This window comes from Tamandua tetradactyla, chromosome 5 (assembly GCF_023851605.1).
Source record: "Tamandua tetradactyla isolate mTamTet1 chromosome 5, mTamTet1.pri, whole genome shotgun sequence".
In the NCBI taxonomy this organism is placed as follows: domain Eukaryota; kingdom Metazoa; phylum Chordata; class Mammalia; order Pilosa; family Myrmecophagidae; genus Tamandua; species Tamandua tetradactyla.
This window is the reverse complement of record NC_135331.1, coordinates 107,946,065-107,953,044: the sequence shown is the minus strand read 5'-3', so window position 1 is coordinate 107,953,044 and position 6,980 is coordinate 107,946,065.

Below are 6,980 nucleotides of genomic sequence, written 5' to 3'. Positions count from 1 at the left end.
TAGGAAGAATATTAAGGGTTTCAGTACTTAACGCATAACAGTTTAGATTGCACTAAAGGAAAATGTATGTATAATAAAACTGAAAATACTCAAAATCTTCTCAAATAATAATATTTCTGATATAATTGCTACTACCTAACATGCTCTTTATGAAGTACAGCTTTTGCCTAGAATATTACTTTTGCAATAGATAATGATGAGGAAACAGATTAGAGAGTTAAAGAATTGTAATTTTCTAGGCAATACTAGAAAATTCCCAGGGTACACTTTCTCAAAATAAATTTTTGCTCACCCAAAAAAACAAATATAATTTTATATTTCTTCTAAATAACCACAGGGTCTCATCAGAGATACTACATACATGCAAAAGCTCAAGAAGTTGCTTATAATTTTAAAAAATTGTAGAACTGTAGAAATCTTATGAAATACTAGATTCCATTTTGGTCCATGATTGCTAATATTGGTGTTTTAGTTTGCTAATGCTGTTGGAATGCAATATACCAGAAATAGAATGGCTTCTATATAGGGGAGGTTGGCTTCTAGAAAGAGGGATTTATTAAGTTACACATTTAGAGCTCTAAGGCCATGAAAACATCCAAAATACGGCATACAGAGAAAGACAACTGGTCTCAAGAAAGACCCATGGCATCTGGAATACCTCTGTCAGCTGGGAAGGCACCTGGTTGACATCTGCTCATCCTTTGGCTTCTGCTTTCAAACAGCTTCCCTAGGTGCATTTTCTTTCTGCATCTCCAAATATCTCTGTCTGTTGACTCTGAGCTGTTTCCAGAATGGTTCCCTCTTAAAGGACACCAGTAAGTAGATTAAAACCCACCTTGAATGGGAAGCAACATATTCCATGGAAGCCATCTTATCAAAAGGTCCCACCCACAATTGGGTGGGTCACATCTCCATAGAGATAACAATAAAAAAGATCACATCCTACAAAGTCAAATCAGGATTTAAAAACATGGCTTTTCTGAGGTACATACACTCTCAAACCAGCATAATTGATAAGATGTAGAAGCAAATATAAAGGGCCATGGATGTTAGTGATAACAGGCTGGCCTATATATCCAATTTTACCATAATTACCTGCCAACCCCTCACCATTATGCTTATTCTGGAGGAATCTCAAGTATCCCCTTACTCCCCTTGCCAGGAGCCCCTGCTATGCTAAGAGAGGCCCTTTTCTCTGACATCTGGAAATGTCAATGCCAGAAGCAAAAGCCTAAATGACAACTATCTACAATGGAGTAGAAAGGAGACAATGATTTTCAGGTAGTTTATAAGTTTAACCTCAGTATTATTGTATAACTCTGTGAATTTATGTGTATCACCTTAGTATTATTGCTGTATTGTAAGAATTTGAGAGTTTTGCCACGCAAAGGAAGACTCTAAGAGACGTTTTTTCATGCAACACGCAAGGGGGTTATTTATTATATATGCGTGGGGCTCACTGAACACGCAGGAACAGAGAGCCCCGAGCCTGAGTTTGGAAAAGCTTTTAAGGGGTAAGGTGAGGGGGGTGGGGGGTCGAGCATGGGTCACAGGTGCTGTTTTGCAAAAAGCAGATAACGAACAGTTTTATAACAAGCATTTCTTGAGCATGAGTCATGGGAGTTGCTTTTTGCATGAAGCTGATAGCTGCAGTTTTACAAGTAATTGTGGTGCAAGGAGTCATGGGGGTGGCGAGAAGCAGATAACCACCCTGGGAAAGTCCTGGATTGTTTATTTTCAGCCTGATGGGGCCCATAATTCTTTTCTTTATAATTCTTAACTCACACCAAATGCATAGCCGTGAATATAAAATGACACAAATGCTTTTGCTGGATATTTCAGAAGCTAAAATATATGTAAATAGCTGAATTAATCAGGAAAAATTAGCTACTGTTAAGCTTTATAAAATCCCTTTTTACATTCCCCACTCCTTTTCATATATATTTTTAATCTTAGAGATTTTCTGGATTATTTAACACTGAGTACTGTTGTCTGATGAGCATTAATTTGACATTTTTAATCTGCCCCTGTAAAAACTGTATAATTTTATTTAGAATACATAGTCCTATAGTTATTATTAAAAGTAACACAATTAAAGGCCCAACAAGAGCAGAAAATAGCATCGTTAACCAGGGGGACTTAGTAAACCAAGATTCAAACTATCCCTGTTGCGCTTTTTGTTCTTTTTGTTTTTCACGAAGGCGCTCTCTGAGTTTTGTCATGGACTTTTTAATAACACTAGAGTGATCCACATAGAAACAGCACTGTTCTTTTAAAGCTGCACATAGTTCCCCCTCTTTAAGGAAAAGTAAGTCAAGTCCCCACCTATTCTGCAGAACTACTTCTGAAAGGGAGGTTAGAGAGTTCTGAAGGGCTGAGACAGATCTTTTTTATTTCTTTTAAGTTTTGATCTATTGCGGCCTGTAATTAACTGGTTTGTTGATTGCTATGTATAATGGCAGCAGTCCCTGTGCCTATACCGGCAGCGACAGTTACCCCCATAAGGACTGCTAGAGTTATTGAGATTGGTTTTTTTTGGAATCTGATTTGGCTTAATAGTTTAGTTTTTAATTCTGTCCCTGAATGATAGAGAATTCGGGGGTATATAGAAATTAATACACAATAGTTGACAGAGTTGTTAAAAACCTTTGTAGATACACAAGGGGTAATTCCGGTGTCACATGCCCATTTTAAACCTGGGGGAGGTTGGAGGAATTTATTATTATCTTGGGTTTGGTTAATGGTGGCACATAAGATTTTAACGTGGGGAGGAGGGTTACCTATACAAGTTCTTTGCCCCGTAACCTCAGACAAGGTGAGTTTATGGTCACTGTCCCAGTCGCAAGACGTGCCAGAAGGGAGGATGGTATATGGCTTTTTTTATAGCTATTCCTTCATAATAGGGCGGTGAAGCCGACAGGCAAAGCCAGCATGACTGGGTGAGATCAGCTCGGGAGTGACTGAGGGCAGAAAAGGCTCCCAGAATTAGGTTGTATAATAGGTTACCAAGAGTTCCTGGATTGTGGAAAGTCGGAAGGGGTGGAGAAGTGGGAATTAGGGTACTAAGGGGGTTACGGGGGGTATGGCTAGGGCTTCGTGGGGGCGTAGCTTTTGCACGAGGCCCTGGGTTTTTTATAGTTAGAACAGGGTTGGGGCCTATCCTGATAGCTGTTTGGGGAATTTTTTCCTTTTTAATTAGTATTAGCCCCCCCCCCCAATCTGGGCCTTTTTCGTTGTATCTGATTCCCCAGGTCTTTTTACTGATTTAACCATTGTCTGAGGGGTTAGTGATATTTAGGAAAACTTGGATGCAAGGGGGAAGGGAACCTGGTTTCTGTGCATAATTGCAGCCAGTGCCGCCTGGGTCACATCCACGGGGGAATTTAATTTTAAGGAAAGGATCGCTTGAGGTTGTCCACTTTGAAGCTAAAGTCTCACAGCCCCAGTGGGCACAATAATAATGTCCTGGGCTGTTACAATAACTTTTTCCCGGATTGGATGCGGGACATAGGTAAACAGGGGCCTGGTTGCAGCAGGGCTCGGATGAGCCCCCATGAATGGTAAGACTATAAGGGGTCATTAGAAAAGAAGGCTCCCCTGCTCCCTCCCAAGTTTTTATAGTCTTCCCATTTTCTCATCTGGATATTGTCCATTTCTAAGGCTTATGCGGGTTGGAATTGGGTTCCCCTGGGGGAGGGAGGAGAAGGAGTAGTAACCTTACGAACCTGCAGCTTGAGAGGATTGTCAGTCCTTTCCAGTTTCCATTGGGACTCAGAGGGCGAAGGCGCAGGTTTGAGATGAGATGCATGGATCCAGGATGCGATGCCATGGACTTTGACTGTGGTGGGGGTGGTCAAGAGTACCTGATACGGTCCTTTTCAGCGAGGTTTAAGAGTCTGTACCTGGTGGCGGCGGACATAGATGAAGTCTCCCACCTGATATTGATGCAGAGTGCTGTTGTCTCCTGGCTGGTAGGAGGTGGAGAGCTGCCGTCATAGGAACTGCTGGGCTTTTTCTAAGGCTCGCAGCCTGTCAAGCAAGGGGGTATGAAGGGAACTATTAATCTCTAGAATGGAGGACATGTCCTTGACTGGAGGTGGCGCTTCATATAAGATTTCATAAGGGGTTAGATTACACAAGAGAGCAGAGGGGGTATTCCTGGCTCTGAACAGGGCATAAGGCAGGAGCATGGTCCAATCTTTCAAGCCAGTCTCTATAGCTAATTTGGTTAGGGTCTCTTTAATTGTCCTGTTTATTTTTTTTACCTGTCCTGAGCTTTGGGGTCTGTATGCGCAATGCAATTTTCAATTAATCCCCAATATCCTGGCCACATCCTGACTTACCTGGGCTATAAATGCGGGTCCATTATCTGACCCTATTACTTTTGGTAGACCGAACCGGGGAAAAATTTTTTCCATAATTTTCTTGACTATGACCTGGGCTGTTTTTCTCTTAGTTGGGTAGGCTTTAACCCATCCTGAAAAGGTGTCTATAAAAACTAGTAAGTATTTAAGTCCATACTTTGCAGGTTTAATTTCAGTAAAGTCGATTTCCCAGAACTGCCCAGGTCGAGTTCCCCTTAGTTTTTTTCCATTAGGAGCTTTTGTGGGGTAGGCGTTCACAATTTGACACGCCTGACATTCTCTAGCTACGCGATCCGCCAGTTCTCTTCTTTTTGAGGCTGCCAGAGGGTACAATTCCCTCTGGTGTTGCAGGAGCTACTGTAGTTTCCCTGTCCCCAGGTAAGTGAGCTGGTAGACCTGCTGTATGTAAGCTAGGGCTTCCGATTCTCCTTGGGGTGTAACCTCAGATAGTGTTTCAGGGGGTTGCTGGTTTTCTTTGGTTACTAGGACCAAGTTTACAGGGTCCCTTAATGCTGCTGCTTTTGCTTTTTCATCTGCTCGCTTATTACTCATGGTTATTGGGTCCAAGCCCCTTTGGTGGCTAGCACAGTGGACAATGGCTAGTTCTTTGGGAAGCATGACTGCTGCCAGGAGTTTAAGAATTTCCTCTTTGTGTTTGATTTCTTTACCAGCTGAGGTTAATAGCCCTCTTTGTTGGTAAATTGCCCCATGTACGTGGGCAGTAGCAAAGGCATAACGGCTATCTGTATAGATAGTCGCTCACTTTTTTTTTTTTGCTAATTCTAGAGCTTTTGTGAGGGCAATTAGTTCAGCTTTTTGGGCAGATGTTCCCTCCGGGAGGCTAGAAGACCAAATAACTTTTGTCCCACTGACTACCACCGCTCCCGCTTGCCTTTTACCGTGTTGGAGAAAGCTGTTTTTATTTGAAAACCAGGTTACCTCCGAGTTAGGTAATGGTTGGTCTTTTAAGTTTCTGCAGATTCCGGTCTCTTCAGCTAATATCTCTTGGCAAGTGTGCAGCACAGGTCCCGTGGTCTCGTCCGGGAGCAGGGTAGCCGGGTTTAAAGCTGACGGGGCCCCGAAAGTCACCCTGTCTTTGTCTAGGAGGATGCTCTGATAGTGGGTAATTCTGGCATTTGACATCTATTTATCTGGAGGCTGGCGGATTATGCTCTCCAGGGCGTGGGGAGCTATTATGGTCAGCTTCTGTCCTAGAGTGAGTTTGTCTGCGTCTTTTGCCAGGAGAGCAGCTGCCGCGATGGCCTTGAGACAGCGTGGCCATCCACTGGCAACTGAATCTAATCGCTTGGACAGATAGGCCACCGCTCTCCTCCAGGGGCCTAAAGCCTGTGTTAGGACCCCTCTAGCCATGCCTTTCCTTTCTTTTATGTAGAGTGTGAAAGGTTTATTCACGTCTGGGAGGGTTAAAGCTGGAGCTGACAGGAGCGCTTTCTTAATGCTGTCGAAGGCTTCCTGCTGTTTTATTTCCCACTGGAAATCAGCGCTCTTTTTGAGTAAGGGGTATAATGGGGCAACAAGGGCTGCAAACCCTGGGATCCACAACCGGCAGAATCCCGCTGTCCCTAAGAACTCTCGTAGCTGCTTTCGGGTCATGGGCAGGGGTATCTGTGTTACAGTTTTCTTTCTAGCCTCGGTGAGCCATCGCTTTCCATTCTTAAGAGTATATCCCAGGAAGATTACTTCCCTTTTACAGATTTGGGCCTTTTTGGCCGAGGCTCGGTACCCCAGTGCAGCTAGCTCATTTAACAGTTTTCGGGTTTCATACTCACAGTCCTCCTTAGTGTCTGCTGCCAACAGTAAGTCGTCCACATATTGTAGCAAGGTGACTCTGGGATGCTGAATTCTGAAGGAGCTTAAGTCTTTATGAAGAGCTTCGTCAAAAATGGTGGGGGAATTTTTGAACCCCTGGGGCAAGCGTGTCCAAGTCAGTTGGTTCGAGGATCCCGTCTCTGGATCGATCCACTCGAAAGCGAACAAGGGTTGACTGTCCTTATGCAAGGGCAGGCAGAAGAAAGCATCTTTTAGATCAAGCACAGTATACCAAGTCTTTTCAGGATGGAGAGTGCTGAGCAGGTTATAGGGATTTGGCACTGTAGGATGTATATCCTGCACTCTGTTATTTATTTCCCATAAGTCTTGCACCGGTTTATAGTTTTTAGTCCCTGGCTTTTTGACTGGCAATAAGGGAGTGTTCCAGGCTAATTGACAGGGCTTAAGTACTCCCAAGCCAAGGAATTTCTCTATATGGGGCTTGATTCTTTCCCGAGTTTCTTTGCTTAAGTAGTATTGTTTTACCCAAATTGGAGAGGCGGTGGGCTTTAGGGTCACTACTATTGGGGGCTGATTGACTGCCAACCCTAACCCAGCAACTTCTGCCCAGGAATTAGGGAATTCTTTAAGCCAGGCCTGAGGAATAGAACTGTGGAGCTGTTCTGGTTTTATGTACAGCTGATATTCTTCTTCGACTGGCAAGGTGAGGGCAGTTATTACAGGTTGGCTTATTAGCGGGTTTAAAAATTCCACCTTTGGCCCCTTAGGATTGAAGGTGATTCTCGCCCTTAGTTTAGTTAACAAGTCTCTTCCCATAAGTGGGGC